The 23,530-nt window shown below is 35.8% G+C and overlaps 1 protein-coding gene across 8 annotated transcripts in view; it reads left to right on the top strand.

Annotated features, from left to right (window-relative positions):
* Window positions 1–23,530, top strand: part of ZNF148 (zinc finger protein 148) — a 126,576-nt gene that overhangs the window by 24,492 nt on the left and 78,554 nt on the right. For 6 of the 8 annotated variants that reach the window (XM_024577992.4, XM_053918472.2, XM_053918473.2 and 3 more), the window contains 2 exons: window positions 14,048–14,128; window positions 22,292–22,433. The gene's annotated coding sequence lies outside the window, so the exon portion shown is untranslated. The remainder of the gene's footprint in view (window positions 1–14,047; window positions 14,129–22,291; window positions 22,434–23,530) is intronic. The other 2 variants (XM_045185947.3, XM_053918477.2) reach the window with 1 other exon arrangement.

Genomic DNA, 23,530 nt, shown 5'->3' with positions numbered 1-23,530 from the left:
ATTATTTAATTGTTTTTTTTCCATTACCACTTATCCCTCCACCCCCATAAGAATTTCTTGTTAGTAACATATAATTGGGCAATTATAAAAATCTACCCTGTCAGTCTTTCCGTTGCCTTCCTGCAGATTACTAGAACATGTTTTAGGATTCCATCTTTTATAAAAGACCTGTTAGTAATGTTTTGGTGCCTTGACTGGTGTGGCTCAGTGGGTTAGGCATCGTCCTGCAAACCTAGGGGTCATTGGTTTGATTCCTGGTTGGGACACATGCCTGGGTTGTGGGCCAGTTCCCCAGTTGGGGGGGTGCCAATTGATGTTTTTTTTACATACCAATGTTTTACTCCCTTTCTTTCTCCCTCCCTTCTCCTCTCTCCAAAAAACAAAAAATAAAAATAAAATCTTAAAAAATATATTGTTTTGGAGTCTGTTGTGGTGTAGTTTTTGTAGGTGGTTGTAGTTATTACAGAATGCATATATGACTTAATAGTCTACTGGTATCAACATTTTATTACTTCTACTGAAGTGTTGAAACGTCAGTCCCACTTAGCCTTTTCTTCTGAACTTTGAAATATAGTTGTCTTGTGTATTAGGTGATGTTATATTTTTGTTTCGATCATCAAGTATGATTTATAAAACTATTGATGGAAAGATAAGCTGTGTGTATACCTGTATTTCTGTTAGTTACACATTTTCTTAGTTTTTCCTCTTTTGAGAATTCTTTTTTTAAAAAAGTCCCCTTTGTTCCTTGCTGTCATCTGAATGCAAGGAAACTGCATTTCAGTCATCTGAAAACTTGTATGTTGAAATCCTAATGCCAAATATGATGGTATTAGGAGTTGGGGTCTTTGGGAGGTTTATTAGATCATGAGTGGGGAGACCTCATGAGTGGGGTTATTGATGTGATGAAAGGGGCAGCCTTTATGCCATCTGAGGAAGAGAGCCATCACCTGATTATGCTGGGACACTGATCTTGGACATCTAGCCTCCAGAAGTAAATTTTTGTTTATAAGCCACCCATTTGTTGGTATTTTCTTATAGCAGCCTGAATGGACTAAGACATTCCTAAAGAGTAGTTTCACTGGCTACAGAATTTTTGGTTGGCAGTTCTTTTTTTCTAGTATTCAAAAAATACTATGCCACCTTTTTTTGGTTTCTGTGGTTTCAGATGAGAAATCTAGTGTCATTTGAATTGTTTCATTATAGGCAAATGTGTCTTTAATGTTTGCCAGCCTTGGAAGGTTTTTTTTTTTTTTGTCTTTGGTTTTTGAACATTTAATTACCATGTGTCTTGGTGTAAATTTCTTTGGGTTTATCCTGTGTGGGGTTTGCTCAGTTTTTTGGATTTGTAAGTTTGTATCTGCTACATTTGAGTAGTTTTCAGTCATTCTTTCTACAAATACCATTTCAGCCCTTCTCTTGTTTTCCTTTTGTTACGAGTGAGTCCTTTTTTTTCTGTCTTCAAGTTCATTGATTCTCTTTCCTGTCATCTCCATGTTTGTATTGAGCCATTCCAGTGAGTTTTAAAATTTTCAGTTATAGTAGTCTCTTCTCATATGTGATTTTGCTTTCGTGGTTCCAGTTACCCGTGGTCAACCACAGTCTGAAAATATTAAAATTTCCCAACCATCTACATTTTCTGCTGCTGACATTCAGCCATAGACATGGTCAGGCTTGATGATCCAGGATCACCTGAAGCAGATGACTTCCTTTCTGACGTATTGTCAGAAGTCAACAATAGTTTGATGCTGTGTTACAATGCCAGTGTCATTCCCCGCACTTCATCTCATCATGTAGGCATTTTATCATCTTACGTCATTACAAGAAGAAAGAGGGTGAGTAGAGTACAATAAGATTCTGAAAGACCACATTCACATACCTTTTATTGTATATTATAATTTTTACGTTTAAGTGATTTTTAACCTTTTTCATAACATGGCACACATAAACTAATCACTAAATTTCTGCAGCACACCAAAAAATAATTTTTTTCTGATCTGACCACAAAAAAAATTAGGAATAATTTTGCTTCATTCACACTGGATGGCTATTGTTGTGTTGGCTGTTGTCATTTTTTTATTTGACAGTCTAAGGGAAAAGAGGTCAGTGCCCCTGACTAAAGGGTCAGGTAGTGCACATTTTAAAAATTCTTGTGGTATACCAGTTGAAATTTTCTGTTCTCTTTTTATTATTAGTTATTGTTAATCTCTTAACTGTGCTTAGTTTGTAAATTAAACTTTGTCATAGGTAAGTATTAGTAATATGTACGTATAGGAAAAAGCATAGCATGTGTACAGTTTGATACTGTCCGTGGTTTCAGGCACTTGGGGGGTTCTTGGAATATATCCCTTACAAGTAAGGGGGCGACTGTGATATTGTACTTTTTAGTTCTGTAGTTTCCTTTTGTTTCTTTTTTATAGCTGCTGTTTCTTTCCAGAGATTTTCCATTTTCCACTTGTTTCAGGAAAATTTATGATTGATTGCTGAAACATTTTTATTATCATTGCTTTAAAATCCTTGTTAGATAATTGCAACATCTTGATTCTTTTCTGTGTTGGCCTAAGTTGATTATCTTTTCTCACTCATGTTGTGATTTTCTTGGGTTATTTCTATTTTATCTATTATTTTAGGAGGTTCTGGGCCCAATTTACATTTTTTATTTCGACAGGAAGTCAGTCATCTTGTTTAGGTTTTGCATACAGGTCTTGGCCCACTTTTGTGGTCACTGGTTCTAATGACAGTTTAATTTTTAGGGCCTTTATGGGCAGCTTGATTTATTGGATGCTGCTGGGCTCACAGTGGTCTTTGCTGGTGCTTCCTGAGGGAGCAAAAGGGATTTCTCCATGCCAGGCTTCAAGGCATCTCTAGATAGGAGCGGTTTGTGGTGGGATGCTCCTACTGGTTCCCCCTGCCCCAACATTCTTTGCTGTCCCTGCGTCTCTGGGTGAGGGAGGATAGTCTTCACCCATAATGAGCCTCTTGCTCTTGCTGGGTCCATCAGTTTTGCTTAATTGCATCTGTATCTTTAGGCAGAAAGCTGGAGTCTCAGACCAGGTGGAGAAGGAAGCATTGCTTCTCCTGGTGTTTGCTGTTGGCCAGGCTTCCAGTTGATCTTCTCCTGATATTGCAGAGGGACTCTCTTTACTTTGGGGGAGGAATGTGACTCTCTGGTCTGCCTTCAGTTGCTGAATTACTGGTTGGAAGTGTCAGTCTGGGTTGCCTTCTTTTGGGTGTGGGGACTTAAAAAACATCCTGTTCCTTCGTTTCTGCGGTCTGTTGGTCCCAAACTGGTTCCCTCTGCCTTCTTATCACTTTTCAGAGTTTTCCTTTGGTTGTCTCTTGTGTTGTTATCATAGAGCTGTGTTTGTTGAGGAGGGTCAGTGAAAAATAGATCTATGCCGTCTTACCCTATCTTTAATTTTTGTGAACGTGAATGATCTCCATCCAGTGGGTTAAGCTTTGAAAACAAAAAAAGATACATGCATATGTGCTTTGTCATGTTTTAAGCACTATGTAAATGCTTCAATTATAATTTACAGTATTGGACACTTAAGAAGTTTTAGGGAGGTCAGTGGTAGCCAGTTCAAGAGAGTGCCAGGGAATAGATTCATGCTGTTTTACTATGCCTCTACCACATGAATAGATTTTGTTACATAGTTAATTAAAATGAGGTTATAAAGTCTGGGTATTTTCTGTAAAGATGTGTTTCTATAATAGATTATTTGTATGTAAGATGTTTAATAATTCTAGTGATACATACAGTATTTTAATACTAATAAACATTTTTTAAAACAATACTGTAAATCTTGTATTGTTTCTAATTCATAGCTTGAAAAGGAAAGATGAAATGTCCTGCTTTTACATTACCTACTTTTCTACTTGAGAATAAATTGGCCCCAAATAAGAAAATGTCCAACCTATATGTATAACCCATGGACATGAACTAAGGAGGTGGGATGGGGGAATAAAGGGAGAAAAGTTGGGAAAAATGTAATAGCATAATCAATTTAAAATACTTAAAAAAAAGAAAATGTCCATCCAGCATTACTAGAAGCTATGTTTCTAAATAATGAGTTAACTTGCCAAATTGACTTTTACTCAGTAAAAAAACCAGTCTTACTAACATGTTTCATGAATTGTTCAAATTTAATAGTTATTGCAATTATGGAGAAATCACTGGGCTCCTTTGCAGCCACTTCTTGAGATATTGCCTGATTGACTCTGATGGCGAATCTCGGCTTCCTAATCAGATTAAACGCCATTTCCTGTATGTGTGGGCTCACCTCTGCATTGTGTCTAGGGCCTAGTTTTATCCTGGGCATGTGTTTGAGGCAGGAGATGAGAGTGATTGACTTTGGTGTTGAATAAGGTGAAAATTGTCAAATGATAGATTGTGGGGGGGAAGGGGCAGTGGGGAGAGGGGTTTTCAGAAACTACTATAAAGGACACATGGACAAAACCAAGGGGGAGGGTGGAAGCAGGGGAGGGAGGTGGGTTTGGCTATGGTAGAGTAGAGGGCTGGGGAGAAAATGCAGACAACTGTAATTGAACAACAATAAAATTTTTAAAAAAATGATAGATTGGCTTTTTATGAACCCTATACAAGTTTTTATTTTATTTTATTTAAAAAAATTTATTTATTTATTTTTGGAGAGGGGGAGGGAGGGAGAAAAAGAGGGAGAGAAACATCAATCTGTGGTTGCCTCTCATGAGCCCCTTGTTGGGGACCTGGCCTGCAACCCAGGCACATGCCCTGACTGGGAATCGCACCAGTTACCCTTTGGTTTGCAGGCCAGTACTGAATCTACTGAGCCACACCAGCCAGGCATATACAAGTTTTTAAATGAGAGTATTTAATTATATTCATACTAGAAGTAATAATTATACTTTCCTCTTATCTTTGAGTTTTAATAACATTTTAACACATTTTCACAAAGAATGACATTAAAAAACTCAAATAAAATAAGCTAATTTTTAAATGTGTATTCCTGTAATTTTGTAGGGTTCTCTTCCTTACTACAGTAGAATAATTTCTGTGTTATGAAAATCAGATGAATTTTCTGTTTATTTACATAGTAACTCATAGATAACATTTAATTTCAAATTTTGCGTTCATTGATGTTAGATTTCATCGGTTTTTTTTGGACTCCCAGAACTTTGCTAAGAGTAACATAAAGTTATTTTAACTTGGGAATGACTTGTGGTTTTGTGTTGGACATCTATCAGGAGGCAGAGGATCTGGTTGAAGTCTTCGACTTGACACTTAGGTGCTGTGTAACCTTGGGCACTTAGCCCTTTGAATCCCAGTTTCATCATCTGTAGAACTGGGACAAACAATAACAGTCTCCAGGTGGTTGTAAGGATCAAGTGAAATGTGACATGAGAAAGCACTTTGTAAACCGTAAAGTACTTTGTCAGGCTATGTTTACATCATCTTTGAAGAGATCATTTGAAAACTTGCCTGAATGATCTTGATCATCACAGTACAAAATATTTTATGATTGTTTACAGAGTTTATATGTATGTATTGAAAATGCATGGACAAATAAAGCAGCTTTTCCTTGAGTTTAGTAGCTTACTAATTTTAAAAACTAATTGCTATTAATAAATTGTGGGAAGGATTACATTGTTAGCATCCCCATTGTGCTGGGTTTGATTTGGAAGTGGCTTCCCTCAATGAGTGATTTAGATTTAAAGGTCAGTTCTATCTCTTTAGTGATTTATAGTCTAAGGAGTTTATAAAAATGTTTACTGTTGTGTTTTCTGATGTGGGTGGAAAGTTGGTTTCTTAGTTAACGAATGTTTATTGGTTTAGGTAATTTGCAAAGTCAAGGGCAGGTGAAAAATTTCAGTTGGTGGCTTGATTTTACTCACTTTGGTCAGTTATTTTTTAAGAATCTGATTACCCCTTTGTAGGATTTTTTCTTTTCAACAAAGTAGATTAATTACAGTAATTGCAAACTTTAGAAGATATTGGCTTGATTACTGGTGACATTAGAAATGGAAAATGGTTTGGAAAGACCTGAATATGGTAATTTCTGGGGTGGTTTGTTTGAATTTGTTGGGCCGTCATTCTTCCTTAGTATAGATCTGGTCATGAAAAATACAGGGTGGGGCAAAAAGTTTACAGTTGTGAGTATATGAAACAGAGCTTATTCTTGTATTATTATTTGTTAATTATTGTGTTGTCTTTCCTTATGAAAAGCTGCAAACCTGCATTTGTCCCAGTTTGTGTGCTGTTAGACCATTATTCAGATAGAGTTCTTAAAAGAACACGTATGTCTGTGCTTTATTATTATATCGAAATTCTAACCCTAGTCATAGAAATCTCATGCCTAGAAAAAGCTTTTTATTTTCACAAAAGTAAAAGTTAATGTAAAATTAGAACTTGACTAATTATATTATGTGATGATCTAGTTGAAAGATGCTACAGGCCTTTTAGCTACAGCATTTTTTTTTGTTTGTTTCAGAATCTGTTTCAGAATCTTATGCCATGTGTGCTATTATTTATTCTTTCTTTGCTTTGGGGTTTTTTTTTTTCCTTTTGATTACATTTAAAGGGCAGAGGTAGTCTTTTTATTTGACAATGCTTATGGAAATATATAAGGTAAAAAAAATTGTAAGCATACACATTTCAATGCAAATTTAAAAATGAGGTTTTACAAAAGATAATCTTAATGAAGAACTATGTTCTTTATCAACGAATGGCTTTTCTAGATAGGGCATATTGAATATTTGGAAGTGACATTAATGTACATGATACAATGTAATTATAAAACAGTTAAGTTTTGAATAGAATCTTTTTTTAAGTGTATTTTATTGATTTGCTATTAACAGTTTTCCCAATTTTTTCTCCCCTTTATTCCCCTTAGCTCTGCATGCCCCACCCTCCAGCATTACCCCCCCACCCCTTACATGTCCATGGGTTGTACATATAAGTTCTTTGGCTTCTCCATTTCCTATACTATTCTTAACTTCCCCCTGTCATGCTTCTTATTCCCTGTACCTTTTCCCCCCATTCTCCCCCTCCTCCTCCTCCCCCTCTTCACTGATAACCCTCCATGTGATCTCCATTTCTGTGATTCTGTTACTGTTCTAGTTGTTTGCTTAGTTTGTGTTTGTTTTGTTTTTTAGGTTCAGTTGATAGTTGTGAGGTTTTTGTCATTTTATTGTTCATAGTTTTTGATCTTCTTTTTGTTAGATAACTCCCTTTAACATTTCATAGAATAAGAGCTTGGTGATGATGAACTACTTTAACTTGACCTTATCTGGGAAGCACTTTATCTGCCCTTTCTTTCAAAATGATATCTTTGCTGGATAGAGTAATCTTGGATGTAGGTCCTTGCCTTTCATGACTTGGAATACTTCTTTCCAGCCCCTCCTTGCCTGTAAGGTCTCTTTTGAGAAATCAGCTGACAGTCTTATGGGAACTACTTTGTAGGTAGCTCCCTCCTTTCCTCTTGCTGCTTTTAAGATTCTCTCTTTATTTTTAATCTTGGCTAACTTAATTATGACGTGTCTTGCTGTGTTTCTTCTTGGATCCTACTAATTTGGGGTGCTCTGAGCTTCCTGGACTTGCGAGTTGAGATTGGGGAAGTTTTGCTTCATTATTTTTTTCAAATAACTTTTCAATTTCTTGCTCTTCCTCTTCTCTTTCTGAAACCCCCATGATTCGAATATTGGAATGTTTAAAGATGTCCCAGAGGTTCCTCAGCCTCTCCTAATTTTTTTGAATTCTTATTTCTTCATTCTGTTCCAGTTGAATGTTTATTTCTTTTGTTCCAAATCGTTGATTTGAGTCCTGGTTTCCTTCCCTTCACTGTTGGATCCCTGTATATTTTCCTTCATTTCACTTTGCATAGGCTTCATTTCTTCCTTCATTTCGTGACTGAACTCAGTCATTTCTGTGAGCATCCTGATTACCAGTGTTTTGAAATCTGCATCTGATAGGTTGTCTCTCTGCTCGTCACTTAGTTCTTTTTCTGGAGTTTTGATATGTTCTTTCATTTGGGCCATATTTCTTTGTTTCCGCATACCTGTAACATACTAAGGGGCAGAGCCTTACGTATTTGCCAGGGTGGGACAACCCACTTCACTGTATTGTGGTGCTATATGTCAGGGAGGAGTCAGAGGGAACAATGCAGCTTGCTAGCTTGCTTGCTCTTGCCCCACTTTCTGCTACTTGTCTCACTTCCCACAAGTGGATTGTGCTCCTTCAGGTGCTGATTCCTGGTGGGTGGGCTTGTGTACATTCTGGGACCCAGTGGGCCTCTCCGACAGACTCTATTGAGACCGGGAGTGTCTCCCGCTGCCACATTCCCCACAGGTTTTTACAGCCAGAGGTTTTTGAGGCTTTATTTCCCCGTGCTGGAACCCTGGGTTCTGTGATTTGTCTCACTCCCCAGTTGTTCCTCCGGGTTTATTCGCACGTGAATGTGGGACTGCCAGCTGCCACCTTGTCACCCTCTCTGTTCCTCTTCCTCTCCACCCCCTCCTACCAGTCTGGATGAATGTTTCTTCTTTAACTCCTTGGTTATCGGACTTCCATGAAGTTTGATCTTCTGGCTGTTCTGGTTGTTTTTGCTTTTAAATTGGTTGTTATCTTTCTTTTGGTTGTGCAAGGAAGTGAAGCATTTCTGCCTATGCCTCCATCTTAGATTCTTTTTTATATTATGTTTTATTTGCCTTAGAAATTCATACTCTTGATAATTTTTGTGGGGATTTCTTTTATTAACACATTTCTTATCTGGGTTTTGATAGATTAATCCATAAAGCTCATCTTTCACACTCTTTTCTAGGCACAGATGACAGGTGAAATAATTTGGTAGAATGCAAGTACACCCTGCAAAGACAATAAAGATACACTTTGAAAATACTCTGTCAGGTAGAAGTTATCCTAGAACCAAAACATGAAGCTCGTAAAGTATTGGAGAGAAACTAAAGAAGCTCTTCCTACTTATGTTGAAGTGCTTGTAATTTTTGTAGCTTTTCTATCAGAGTACTTCTGAAATTTTTTATTAGCATTCTCTTATAACAAAGACTGGAAATTTAGTTAGATTGGATTAAACCATTCTTTGGATTGCTAAGAATTACTGTTTTCTGTTTGGTAACAGTGTTTCGTGAAGTTTACAGTAGACTTTTCAGTAGGTTGATTGTCTTTATTTTTAAGACCTTCAAGCCTTTTTAGGGACATTATCAGGCTGAAGGGTAATGTTGCCAGAACCCTTAAAACAAGACTGGCTTAATACCAGGTTCCACTGTTTTGTTAGATTAATGCGACTTCTCTGGATGCCTTATTGTCATCTGTGATTCCATCATTGAGGGAGAGTATTGTGTGGTGATTTAGCTTGATTTCCTGGATTGGAGTTCAGTTTTATTTAATCATTTAACAAATCATTGGGTAAGGACAACGTATCCACTATTTGCAAGACACGGTTTTGAGCCCATGAGATAGATGTGTCTATGAATCAAACAAAAGTTCCTGCTCTTGTGGAGCTTATAGTTGAGGGCAGTAAAAAATATAAACATCATAAATAAGTAGGTTATATAATATGTTAAGAGTTGGTAAGTACTATACAAAATGTATAATGGATAAGAGGGGGATTAGGTGAGTGTATGTAGGGACAGGTTACAATTTTAAATGTCATGGCAGGAAAAAGCCTCATTAACAAGATGATAATTGAGCAGAGACTTGAAGTAGATAGAGGACTCTGAGTTCTGAGTATCTCTGGGGGAAGAGTGTTTCAGGCCTTGGAATAGCCCATGCAGTAGGCCCTACAGATGGTAGCATGCTAGAAGATCTGTGAAGGTAAGGTCAGTGAGGCTCAAGTGGGGTGCGCGAGAATTAGGGGTGTTCAGCCTGCCACCCACGGGCCACATATGGCTCAGCATGGCTGCGAATGCGGTCCAACACAAAATCATACATTTACTTAGAGCACTATGAGATTTTTTTGTGATTATGTGTCACAGTGTATAATGTGTGGTCCAAGACAAGTTGCCTTCTTCCAGTGTGGCCCAGAGACGCCAAAAGGTTGGACACCCTTGGAAGATGAGGTGTAAAAGCTGACAGGATGGTGGTGATGGGGAACAGGGGATAGCACAATAGGCTATGTACCATTATAAAGACTTTGGTTCTGCCAGTTGCTAGCTTTATAACCTTTGGTAAGTTACTTAACCTTTCAGTTTTCTCTTCTGGAAAATGTGAATAATAATAGGACCAATCTGATAGGTTTGTTGTTTGGTTTCAGTGAGTTAATACATACAAAGTCTTAGTAACACTACTAAGACAAAGTCCAAAACATTTTTAAATGTGGAGTCAAATTAAAAGTCCCTTCTCCTTTTCTTTTAGAATGGTGGCAAAGGGAGAATTAACTCCTCTCTGCTTTGATTTTTCTATGATAAATTGCTTAAACTTCAGTTACAGCACTTACCGTATTTACATTATTATCACATTTGTTGTTTGTGTACTTACTGTCTTCGCTAAATTATGAACTCCTTTGGGTAGAAACCATGGTATTTTGTGCATGTCTTAAAAATCTTACTTAGGTAGTGTGTTGTACATACATATGAAGTGATAAAAAACATTGACTCAATGACAAAAATGTCGGCTTAAATAACAGATCAGACCACCTGCTTGTAAGTTTATTGGAATATTGCCAGTCTAATCAAAATGAAATAATTTTTAAAAAATATTTTAAACTATATCTTTAGAGAGAAAGGAAGGTAGGAAGAACAAGAGGGAGAGTAACACTGATGCTTAGAGAAACATCAATTGGTTTTGCCCTTTGGATGTGTCTCAAGCAGGCACCGGGTCTGCAACCCAGGCCTTCCTGACTGGGAATCAAACCAGAGACCTTTTGCTTTGCGGGACCCCACCCATCCAACTGAGCCACACTGGCCAGGGCCAAAATGTAGTAATTTTAGTTTGGGTAGGGACAGTAGCAAATGGTCTCTGTAAAATAGTTCATTAATTTTCTTTCTGCACCATAGTTATTGAATTGGTATTGGTGGAAAACTGCCTTAATTATTTAGTAAGTGTGAAGGGTCATACCATGTAAAATGGAGTCCCTGTTTATACTGTAGTATAGATCTATTAACATCTATATTGACTAAAAATAAACATCTTGATTGATAGCATGAATATAAAATTTCTACTTTAAAATATGTTTTTAGTCTTTGTTTATATCTGTACAAATGATTATAATTAGGGAATATTTAGTCAGTAAAATCTTGAATCAGAGGAATTGCTAAGCGAGAATATTCACTAACTTCTGAAGTGGGAGAGTGGCAGGAAAAGGAGCTTTATCCCGTTCATTTTGTGCTACAGGTTTTAGTTTCTAGCTTGGTAGGTCCTTCTCCCCATTCTTGGTGGAGAGGAGTGGGAGAAGAAAAAGAGGGGTAGAAACTTGGAAGGAGAAGGAAAAGTGGTAGGTAATGCTAAATGAATTAGAGTTCTAGAGATAGAGACCTGTGGCAGGTGAGTCAGGGGAAATTGTGGGTTTCCATAGTAGAGGAAAGGTTGTGGTGGGAAAGATATTCCAAAATTTCTGATAATAGATTTAGACTTTGAGGTTAGATTATTTTGTACATGTTCATATGGGAGGGAGGCATGTTTATTTTTCCTTCTTCACTATTTTATTTTTTGTTTCTCTTTTAACATGCCTAGTCTAGATATGGTCTTTGATGTATGACAGCCTTAATTTATGCCTTTTAAATAAAAATTAACGTTTCAAAAACATTTGTTCAGTCTGTGGATGTTACTGTATTATGAGATGACTTATGTAATATGATTGTGGACTAGATATATCCAATCAACTTTAAAAAGACTCCAAATGTAATACTAAAGTGTATAATTAGAAGCCATTTTTACTTCCTGTACGCAGAGTTTGCCATGCTTCTTCTGTCAACTTTGTTTCTGTAGCTGTGTTAGCAATTCTAAAAGTTGAATACAGTAAAGAACATTAGAATAGTGAGTCGCAGTGTAGTGCAGATACTGTTTTGGTTTACCTGTTTTTAGCGTCTACTACAGTAACGTAATGGGCCGCGTAAGTTTCCTGCAATGATGGGAGGAAGTTTACAACTTTACAACTTTAGTCCCATAAGATTATAATAGAACTGAAACATTCCTATCACCTAGTGACAATGGAGCTGAAAAATTCCTATGACCTACTGATGCCCTAGCCCTCCTGAGGACCCATGGGTCCTAAATTCCTGGCGGAACACGTTGCACAAATACTTACCCATCGTGTTGCAGTTGTCCACAGCGTTCGGTACACTGCCATGCTGCACAGGTTGTAGCGTGAGAGCTGCAGGGGAGCAGAGTGGGTTGCCCTCAAAGTATGTCTGTTTGGCATAGGATTATTGTAGGCTGGTTAATTTTAAGAAATTGAAGACATGAGAAAAGTTCTGAAAATGAAGTAGAAGTTACACTTTGTAAAAGATAGGTATATTTGTAAGGGAAATTTCCATTTGTAAGGTTTCTCCTTCAAGTTCTTGGATGGAGGGGGAGGGATGAGCTTATCTCTAGAAACTTATCAATTTCAGAAGACCACTCTCCATAACAACCTCACCCTTGTTTACTGACTGACTCCTTCCAAGCCACATCTTCTTTTGTCTTCAGTAAAGATGGTGTTTAAAGTGGTGGCTTCAGCCGTTTTGGTTGAGTCATCGGTTTTCCTGGGTCTCTCCCATTTATACAGGAGGTATATATGCTATTAAACTTTTGTTTTTCTCCTGTTAATCTGTCTTTCATTACAGGGATGTGTCAGCCAAGAACCCAGAAGGGTAGAGGGGAAATTATTTTTCCTCCCCTACAGAGCAATAGGCCGTCCTGTGCAGCCTAGGGGTACAGTAGGTTATACCATCTGGGTTTGTGTGAGTGCACTCTGGTGTTTGCACAATGATGAAAGGGCCTAATGATACATTTCTTAGAACGTATCCCTGTGGTTAAGTGGCACATAACGTTAATATATCTAATGGCTTTTATTATCTTTTTGATACTATCACTGTAGAAATATGTATTTTAAACAGTTTTACATAATTGAGAAAAATGGCATATATGCTCTTTTGAATGTCTGGGAACAAAACTTTGAGGCAGGAAATTAAGAACTTAAAAGAAATACGTTATTTTAATATAGATTTGTAATTAGTGTAGCAACAAAACTACTGACTGGCTCTGGACTAGAAAATGCTGACTTATCAGAAGGCTGCAGTGTTTGTAATCCCTTGATAAAATTACATGACACAACTTTGAAATAATATACTTGGTTATTTTGTACAGCTTTAGTTTCCTTAATTTTTCTGCTTTTGTAGCTGTATTGATTTGCAAGATATTTATTGAGCCCTAAGAAATGTGTTACAGCTCCTTTATAAAATACTTCATTATTTCTGAATAAAAAATTACATCTGGCCTATTGTTTGTTTCCAGTAAAATGTCAGCTTTATATTTTAATTATCCATTTACTGTGCCAGGAAAAAGCATCCCAGTTACTCACAGACCTTGTGTGTCCAGTACCAATGCAGTGTTCACGCAGGGTGTTTGTTTTCTGTTTAAAAGTATGGATCATTTTGGCATTATTAGATACCTTAACTTTGAAAGTTTTCAATAGTTAGTATTTTTTTATTTTTAGAAATGACATTCAATATGTTTAGACTTTTGAGCTGAGGGAAATGTTACTGTGGGATTTCATCAAGAAATAGTACTACTGGAGTAATGGAGAGTATTAGCATAAGATTTTAATGAAACACATTTTATGCTGTTTCCTATTTTAATTTAAGATAATTTTAGATTTATTGCCCTGATTTTAAAGAAATCTTAATCCTCAATTAGAAGTTAAATTTGAAAAGTCCAATTAGTGTCAGGGTCATTTCTTCGTAATATCATTTAGCACTAAGTGTTAGTTGCTACGAATTTGATTTAATTCAACAGTATCTGTCATGGAAAAGATTTTGTTAGACTTAGCATGTATAGGTATAACTACTTGACCTGACTTTGAGAACATGTCTAATCCTCATTCTTTTGGGGGTAACCTGTATTTTTATACTTTTATAGGATAGAGGGAGGAATCAACGGCTTGGAAATTCAGCCAAGTGATCTGGCGGGATGGGCATTTGCCTGACATATTTCATAAAGGTAATCCAGTACTGTTTTACTCAGTCTTTGTTACCTGTGTTAGGTGGCCATATGCTTGCACGTAAACACACCTATAACAATTGCATTTACTAGGCAATCCTTTTCCTTTTATATGTAGCTTGTATGTAGCTTAAATATTACGTGCACATAGCATACCACTATATAGATAGATAGATAGATAGATAGATAGATAGATATAACACCTGTGCATTGAAGTGAATTAATGCTATTAGTTTTATAAGATGAAGATCATTATCTTTTCTCACTTAAGTAGATTACTTGCATGTTTCTTTTTTAGGCCCCAGTTCCCTTATATTAGAAATACAGATGATCCTCTCCTTTCTCCTCATAGTAGCCTATGTTGATGCATATATTGGACCTGTGCTTTATCTTTAAAAGTGAAAGAAAATTAAGTGTTTAACAGTTTTCAGGGTATTTACATATCTATCAGTGGCACACATTCTCATGTCTCTCAAAATTTTATTGAGAATTCTTTTAAAACAAGGATGTGAAAATACTGCAGTTTTAATGGCCATATTTTCAGATTTCTTTCCCCACGTTTTCTGGTAATTGTCATGTTCAGCATACACACTGATGTAGTAGAGAATGTTATAAGGTTGAAGGAGAAAAGGCTTTCCCCGTTCCAGTTCACTGTAAACATTTGCGTGTGTGTGTGTGTGTGTGTCCTTTTAGACGTTTTGTATATGTGCGCAAGCATTTATATCTCTACCTGTACTGACATGTTCTTTACACAAGTGAGACCATACCATACATGTTGTTCAGTAACATGTCTCTTTTGTTGTGATTAACTTCTGTGTCTGCATGTTGTTCCTTACTTCATTCTCTGTAGTATCCCAATACTGGGTGTGCCGTAATTATTGTCACTGGCCACCCTTTTATGAATATTTAGGTTTTTAGTATTTTTCTGTAATAAATGCTAGTATAGTGAATATTCTTAGGTATGTCTTTCTACATATTTTAAAATATATTTACAGTATAAATTCTTAAAGGAAATATTACTAGTCCAAAGAGTATCTACATTTAATAATTTGATGGATGAATTGCCTAACTATAAAGATTGCCCTATATCAGTAGTCTTAGAAAATGGAACTCTACTTTGACAATACTACTTAGGGTCAAACTTTTTAATATTTGTCAGATTTTTGTTGTATTCCTTTTCAAATTATGATTGTGAGTGAGTGGGAGCACTTTTTCCAGTAATATTGGCCATATGTATATTTTTCAGTGATCTTTTTGGTCATGTGCTGAGCCCCTTGTCATTTGTTAGGTTATTTCCACTGAGGTTTTGCTTATCTTTTGATACTGTTTTTTGCCTTTCAGAAGTTTTAATTTTTTAATGCTTGAACTTAATGATCTTTTTCTTCATAGCAGAGGGTGGGAAGGTTTCTGTGTAAGGTTTAAAAGGTCTTCACCATTGATTGTAGGACTCAGAGATCCCTCCACATTATAACATCTCTGAATCACGTGAATCACTGGTTTGTCATAGTTTGACAAACTATTTTCTTTCTTAGTAACACATAAAATAGTTGTGTATGTTGAGATTGGTAGTTTTAGATTCAGTGAACTATGCTCCTTGAATAAAAGTTATGCAGATTTTCTGTTACTTTTTATGGTTTAAATTGTTTAAAATCTTGTTATATGGAAAATATGTGGTATAACCAATGGATGTAGACATCCAACTTTACTTTTTTCTGGAGGACTAACCAGTTGTCATCTTCCAGTTATTGAATGATGTATTTTTTAAAAAATTCTCACCTGAGGACATGCTTATTGATTTTAGAGAGAGGGGAGGGGAGGGAGAAACAGAGGGAAGGAGAGAAACATCAATGTGAGAGGAACATTGATTGGTTGCCTTTTGTAGGCATCCCAACTGGGAATGAACCCACAACCTAGGCATGTGCCCTAACCAGGAATTGAACCCACAACCTTCTGGTTTGTGGATGACGCCTAACCAATTGAGTCACACCAGCCAGGGCAAATGATGTATTTCTTTTCTATGTATTTGAAACGCCACATTTATCATATACTAAATTTCCATGTTAATGGGGGGGGTCTGTTTCTGAAATCAGTCCTGTTCAGTTCATCTGCCTGCCTGTTTTTGTATTGATAGTATGAAAAGAATTCACTAAAGGAAGTGCTTATAAAAATAATATGCATAATTTTTTATACAAATAGTAGCCATTGGGACTAATAATGGAAGAAAAGGTGTACATTCACAGTAACAAAAAGATAAAAATGCCTGGGAGCAATCTACTTGAAAAATTTGAAGCTCTGCTGAGGGATAAGAAAGAAAACTTGAATCAATTCAAATTTTTGATGGAAGATACGATATAAAGCTGTCATTTCACTATAGAAATAGAATTGATTTCTGTTTAATTGATTTAATATCTTGTGACCTTGCTGAATTTGTTTCTTGGGACTGTGCTGAACTTGTTTATTAGTTCTTGTAGCATTTTTTGTGAATTCATTGGGAAGTTTCTACATACAGAATCATTAGAGAATGAAGACATTTTTTTCTTTCTAATTTGGATGCCTTAATTAATTAATGCCTGCTTTCTTTTACTAGCTCGAACCTTCATTGTTGAATAGAAGTGGTTAAAATGGACATTATGATTTTTACAAGAAAAACTTTGTGTTTAACCATTAACAATGAAGTTACTTGTGGGTATTTTGTGGATGCCTTTTATCAAGTTTTGGAAGTTCTCTTCTAGTATTAAGATTGATGAGGTTTTTTTTTTTTTTAATCATGAATGGGTATTGAGTTTTGTCAAGTGCTTTTTTCTGTCTATTGAGGTAATCATGTAGTTTTTGTCTGTTAATTGTCTTAATATGGTATATTACATTAATTGATTTTCAAAAGTTAAACCAATTTTGCATTCGTGGGACAAATCTACTTGGTTATGGTGTATAGGCTCTTTTACACGTTGCTGGATTTAGTTTGCCAGTATTTTGTAAGCATTTTTTGTATCTTGTTTATGAGAGACATTGGTGTGTAGTTTTCATGTGATGTCTTTGTCTGACTCTGGTGTCAGTCAGGGTAGGTAACTGGCTTTGTAGATTGAGCTGCAGAATGTACCTACTTCCTCTCTTTTGTGAAGGAGTTTGTGAAGGATTGATATTTCTTCCTTAAATATTTGAGGGAATGCATCAGTGAAGCCATTTAGGCTTGGTCTTTTTTTTTTTTCTCTTCTTTTGGGGGGTAAGATTTTTAAGTACTAATTCAGTTTGTTTATTTGTCATAGATTTTTTTTTTTTGTCTCCAGTCAGTTTTGATAATGTATCTTTTTAGAAATTTGTCTGTTTCATAAACGTTTTCTCATTTGTTAGGATAAATTTGTTTATAATATTCCTTCCCTTTTAATTCTTTTGAAAGTATTTTTATTGAAGTACAGTTGACATGTAACATATTTGTTTCAGGTTCTTAGAATAAATTGGGGAGGAGGGGTCAGAGTAATGTCCCTTCTCTTATTCATGATTTTAGTAATTTGTGTTTCTTTTTCTCTTTGATTTTGATTATTCCACCGAAAAAAGTATTTAAGAGGGGAGGGGAGAAAGAAAGGGAGAGAAACATTGATTGGTTGCCTCTGGTGTGTGTCCCCACTGGGAACCAAACCCACAACCCAGGCACGTGCCCCTACCAGAAATTGAACTGGTGACCCTTTGTGGGATGGTGCTCAATTGAGCCACACTGGTCAGGGCCGTTTTTTTTTTTTTTTTTCTGAGAGCCTAGTTTTTCTCTAATTTTCTGTTTTGTAGTTTACTACTTTTTGCTCGGATCTTTATTATTCCCTTTCATTGGCACGTTTCAAGGTTTAGTTTGCTCCTTTTCTGTTTTGTTAAGGTGGAGGCTTATATTATTGATTTGAGACATTTTAAAAAATAAGTACTTAAAGTTATAAATTTCCTTAGATTTTGATATTTTTGTTTTCATTCAGTTAAAAATATTATCTAATTTCTCTTTTAATTTCTTCTTTGACCCATATATTATTTAGAAGTATGAAGTTTGTTTGCCCTGGCTGGTGTGACTCAGTGCTAGCCTGCGAACCAAAGGGTCACTGGTTCAATTCCCAGTCAGGGCACATGCCTGAGTCGTGGCTTATATCCCTAGTTGGGGGTGTGCGAAAGGCAACCACGGACGTTTTTCTCCCTCTCTTTCTCCTTTTCTTCCCCTCTCTCTAAAAAATAAATAAGTAAAATCTTTTTTAAAAAAAGGAAGTAGTATAAAGTTTAATTTCTAAACACGTTTAGAAATTTTCCAGTTTCCAGTTTCTAATTTAATTGATATCTAATTTAATTTTGTTATGGGTAGAGAACATACTTTGTATGATTTCAGTCCATTTACATCTGTCTTGGAGAGTGTTTCATGTGTGCCTGAAAACAATATATATTTTTTTGTTTGCTGAAGTTTTCTGTATATGCCAGTTAAGTCTAGTTGATTGACAGTACCATTCAAGTTTCCTGTATTGATAATTTTCTGTCTAGTTACTATCGATTATTTAGACTGAAATCCCCCACTATGATTGTTTGGGTTTTTTTAACACTTTTCAGTGATGTTAGTTATTGCCTCATTATTTGGGGGCTCTGCTTTGTTTTTAGGTGGATATACAGTTATAATTATTGTATCTTCCTGATTGACTCTGCCATTATGAAATATTTTTCTTTGTCTCCAGTAATAATTGTCTTAGAGTCTATTTTGTTAAATATTTTTTCAAAGATTTTATTTATTTGTTTTTAGAGAGAGGGGAAGGTAGGGAGAAAGAGAAGGAGAGAAACATCGATTGATTGCCTCTTGTACTTGCTCCGACTGGGGACTGAACTGCAACCCAGGGCATGTGCCCTGACCAGGAATTGAACCTATAGCCTTTCACTTTGTGGGATGACACCCAACCGAGCCACACTGGTCAGGGCTGTTTTGTTTAATATCAATACAACTATTCCAGCTCTCTTTGGTTACTGTTTTCACAGTATATCCTTCCCTGTCCCCCACCTCCCATCTTTTTCTTTCAGTCTTGAATGTAAAGTTTTAAAGTCTTGTTGACAACATATAATTGAATCTTTTTTTTTGTTTTTGTTTTTGTTTTGTCCATTCTGGCAGACTCCTGTCTTTCCACTGGACTGTTTAGACCGTTCACATTCAATTACAGACATGGTTGGATTTACATTTACCATTTGTTTTTTATGTTTCTTATGGTTTTTGTTCCTCTGTGCCTCCTTTTGTGTTAAATATTTTTTAGTGTGCTATATTAGTTACTCCATTTTTTTTTTTTACTAAATATAGTTGAAGGTACTTTCTTTGTGGTTGCTGTAGGGTTTACAGTGTGCATTCTGTCACTCTGCTTAATATTAACACTGACTCAGTATCACTAAAATACAGGAACTTTGCTCCAGTATAGCTCCATTTTCTCCTTTCACTAATGTGCCTCTGTTCTATATATTGCATCTATAAATGCTGTAAACCCAGCAACACAATAATATTATCATTGCTTTATACAGTCTATGTCTTCTAAAGATTGTAAGAGAATAAATGAGAAAAACATAGTCATGTGTCACTTAATGAAAGGTATACATCATAGAGATGTGTTGTTACACAATTTATTGTCGTACTCACCTTATAGAGAGTACTTACACAAACCTTGATGGTATAGACTGCTAAACAACTAGACTATATGGTACAGCCTATTGCTTCTAGGCTCCAGACCTATACAGTATGTTATGTGCTGACTACTGTAGATACTGTTAATGCATTGTGGTATGTTACAATGGCTAAGACCTCAGTATGTGAGATTTTTCAGCTCCATAATAATCTCAAGGGACCACTGTCATGTACGTGGTCTGTCACTGGCCCAAATGTTATATGGGGCACATGACTGTATTTTTTTTAACCCACATATTTACCATTTTTACCATTTCTGGTGGGGTTTTTTTCTTCCTGTGTATTTGAGTCTGGTGTCTTTTCCTTTCAGCTCATGCACTTCCTTCAGTATTTCTTATTAGGCAGGTCTGCTGGCAAAAAATTCTCTCAGCCTTAGTTTATCTGAGACCATATTATGCCTTTATTTTTGAAGGATAATTTTGCTGCTTTCTTGGTTGATAGCTTTTTTCTCCTAGCACTTTGAATATGTGATGCCACTGTCTTCTGGCCTTCATTGTGATGGAAAGTTAGCTCTTAATTGTGTTGATGGTTCCTTGCACATGCTGAATAGTGATTTTTCTCTTTATACTTGCTAGATTTTTCTTGAGTTTGCTTATGATGCGTTTTTGGTGTGGTCTCTTTGTATTTATTCTACTTTAAATTCTTTGAACTTCTAAGACCTGTAGATTTGATTTCTTTTAAAAAATTAAATTTGGGATGTTTTGGCTAGTATGTTATTTAAAACATATTTTTTTCTGCCCTTTCCTCTCCTTCTGGGACTCCAGAAATGTTGGTAAGTTGGTCTATGAGGCTCTGTTCAATTTTCTTCGATCTTTTGTCTCTCTGTTCTTCAAATTGGATAATTCCTACTCACGTGTCTGTCTTTAAGGTCATTGATTTTTTTTTCTGCCATTTTTACTTGTAACATACCTGTAGTAACTGTTTTGAAATCTCTGCTTAAACCAACATCTGGGGATATTCAGAAACAGTTTCTAATGACAGCTGTTTTCATCAATATGAGTCACATTTGCCTTTTAAAAAAATATACATCTTATAATATATTGTTGAAAACTGGACATTTTATATAATTTATTGTAGCAATTCTAGGTTGTGGCTCTTCTCCTGCCCAGGTTATCGTTACTGTTGTCATTTTACTACTGTTTATATGATATAATCCTATTGAAAGAAAATAAATTTCTTTTTGGACAGAAGTTTACCTGAAAAAATTGACATGCATAAATATCCAGGAAAATTTCGAAATAGATGGGTGCTGAGGATGAATAGCTTCATCACAGTTGAAAGTTTTAAAAATAAGGATACAAGATTGACAAAAATCTTGTGAGGATTAAAAAAATAAGTGTGTTGAAATGTTTTTAAAAAGTGAATTAATATACTTTATGAAGTTCAAAGATATAATTATCACTGGTTTGTTCTAGGTGAGAAAAACTATTCTTGCTTTTTCACCATTGTAAAAATTGATATAAAATCATAGGAGTTTTCATACATCATTTAGTCTCCAAGCTTCCTCTGAAGGAGTATATATGAATTATTCTTGATGGATAGGAATCTAGTATTTTTAAAGACCTCTGTGGTAGGAAATTCCATAAACTCTTTAGTTTTTTATTAAGCTCAGAATTACTATCAGGAAGTTTTCTTCCTGTCTGTAGCTTATGTCTTTTTTTTAATTGTTGGATATAGTACACAGTCTCCCTATGATTATTTTCCTTTTTTTGTCAGCTTTTCTTGTGAAAGATGAGCTTGCTGATTATGTTTCTGAAACTAGGTATTTAATATAATTTTTACAAGTGTAATCTTTTCTGTTGTGATTACACATGCATTCTGTACATGACTAGTTCTGTTTGTTATTTGTGAGGCTTGCTATTGGGTTTGCTTCTTTCTTTACTTCATAGATGTTACAGAGCACATATGAATAGTGTTATTAAGTGGTTTCTTAATCTTCGTTTTCTCTCTTCTAACCTTTTAGGTCTGTAACTCTCTGAATATCCTTCCACATCCCATATCTCTGAATCTGTAGACTCCAGATACAGGCAAATTATTCTTTTTTTTTTTTTAGATTTTATTTATTTATTTTTAGAGAGGGGAAGGGAGAGAGAAAGAGAGGGAGAGAAACACCAATGTGTGGTTGCCTCTTGAGTGCCCCCCACCAGGGACCTGGCCAGCAACCCAGACATGTGCCCTGAAGGGGAATTGAACTGGCGACCCTTTGGTTCGCAGTCTGGTGCTCAGTCCACTGAGGCACACCAGCCAGGGCTAGGTAAATTATTCTTTATATGGCCAGGGTTATATCATAGTTACTACTTACCATTATATCATCCTAGTTTCAAACTTTAAAAGCAAGTCATTGCACTGGTCATTCAAGCATAGCTTATTATTTACAAAGAATGATCACTTTATTATTGGTACCAGTTTCTCCATATTGTCTTTGTACAATATTTTTTTCTCCATTAGTAATATGTCTTGTTCATTGTGATTTTTTTTTTTTTTTTTAGGAATTGGATGGCATAAATGATTAAGGTGATATTGAGATTAAGGGTCACTGAAGCCTATAAAAGGTAGAAACTCAATCATGATTTCTTTTCCAACTCTACAGCATTCCCTTCCTTGAAGTCTTCATTTTTACCATAGTCTCAGGTAACTTCAATACTTGTTTTTCATAATCATGAATAAGTAAAATTTTCAAATATGAAACCATTTTTTTGATGCTAGAACTTCATATCAAATTCGTATAATAGTTTCTTTATGTTTTGGTATTTACATTTCACAGAAATTTGGGATTTAATTTTTTCCCCTTGAGATAACAGTGTGAAGAGGAAAATCAACGAATAATGATATTATTGTATTTTGCTGTGTATAATACATTCCAGTGTATAATACACACCCACATTTTTGTGTGCATTATACACGGGGTTATTATAACCATTATTTTACCCATAGCGTGTAATCATTATACCCACGTATAATGTGCATCCTTATTTTTCCCTCAAAAATTCGGGCAAAAAAGGTATGTATTATACACGGTGAAATAGGGTATTTTAGATTTTAAGTTTAGTTCTGAAAAGAAAAATGTGTGAAGCTTATTATGTAATTTTAAATGAAATTTAAGTGGGAAGGTGTTTTTTTCTTTAACCCTTTTGCTATGCAGGGCATTGTATTTTTCACACACCTGTCATCAACACATACACGAGGTCTGTCCAGAAGGTATCCAGCCATGCAATATGCAAAATAGAAGACACAAGAAACATTGTACATAGGACAATGACACCTCAGTCCCCGTCAAAGTAGGCACCTTGGGACCTCACACAGTTCTCCTAGTTGCCATCAGGTGCCCTGTCATATTTTCCTGGATCTCATTGATGGTTTAAAATCCCTTCCTTTTCAAGGTGATTTTAGTTTTGGGAAAAGCCAGAAATTGCAGGGTGACAAATCTGGGCTATAAGGGGACTGAATCACCTGGGTGATTTGATGTTTAGCCAAAAAACTCTGCACAAGATGTGATGTGTGAGTCAGTGGGTTGTCATGATGAAGCTGCCAATCACCAGTTACCCATAGCTGCAGCCTTCTGAATCATCTGAATAGTTTCCACAGATGAATAATGTTCAAGCTTAGTGCAAAATTTGATACAGATTCGTTGCTCTACTTGCTCAGTCATTTTGAAAGCAATGGCCACATGGTACACATGCTCACTCAGTAGCATCTACTGCCCCCATTGACTAATACAGTGAAGTCGC

This window comes from Desmodus rotundus, chromosome 2, assembly GCF_022682495.2.
Source record: "Desmodus rotundus isolate HL8 chromosome 2, HLdesRot8A.1, whole genome shotgun sequence".
NCBI classification, from domain to species: Eukaryota; Metazoa; Chordata; class Mammalia; order Chiroptera; family Phyllostomidae; genus Desmodus; species Desmodus rotundus.
Note: the sequence above shows the minus strand (reverse complement) of the source record. Positions and strands in the feature narration are given on the sequence as shown.